The sequence below is a fragment of the Buceros rhinoceros genome, unplaced genomic scaffold, assembly GCF_000710305.1.
Source record: "Buceros rhinoceros silvestris isolate BGI_N320 unplaced genomic scaffold, ASM71030v1 scaffold4150, whole genome shotgun sequence".
Classification (NCBI taxonomy): Eukaryota; Metazoa; Chordata; class Aves; order Bucerotiformes; family Bucerotidae; genus Buceros; species Buceros rhinoceros.
The window spans coordinates 12,976-13,420 of NW_010388870.1; positions in this window are offsets into that span (position 1 = coordinate 12,976).

Here is a 445-nt window from a genome sequence, read left to right on the forward strand (position 1 = left end):
TCTTCCGATGGCGAGAGCTGAGATTCTGAAATTCCGAGTTGTTCCCCGTAAGTTTAAATTTCAAAGATGTTTTAAGATTTTTTTTTCTTTTTACACACACCGCAGTAATTACAAAAGCCTGCCCTAGCACATGGAGTCAGTATGGTTTTGTGGTATCACCTATGGAGAAAGAGAAAAGCAGGAAATTCACAGCCCTGATGCACTTTACCGCTGGTTTAGTTTTTATTCCTTCAGGGCACTGATCCTTCCAGGTTTTTTTAGTTTTCACTTCCTTGAGATCTGTATCACCCCATTATTACTAAAAAGAATTTGACTGCTTCACTCCTTCCAGGTCAGCATTGGCCACTTCCACCATCACAGCTCGACCTCCCTGCGTGTGAAAACTGCTGAAGCTGTGACTCTTGGGAGCGGCTAGTAACGTCACCCGACTCATGCTTTTGTATTT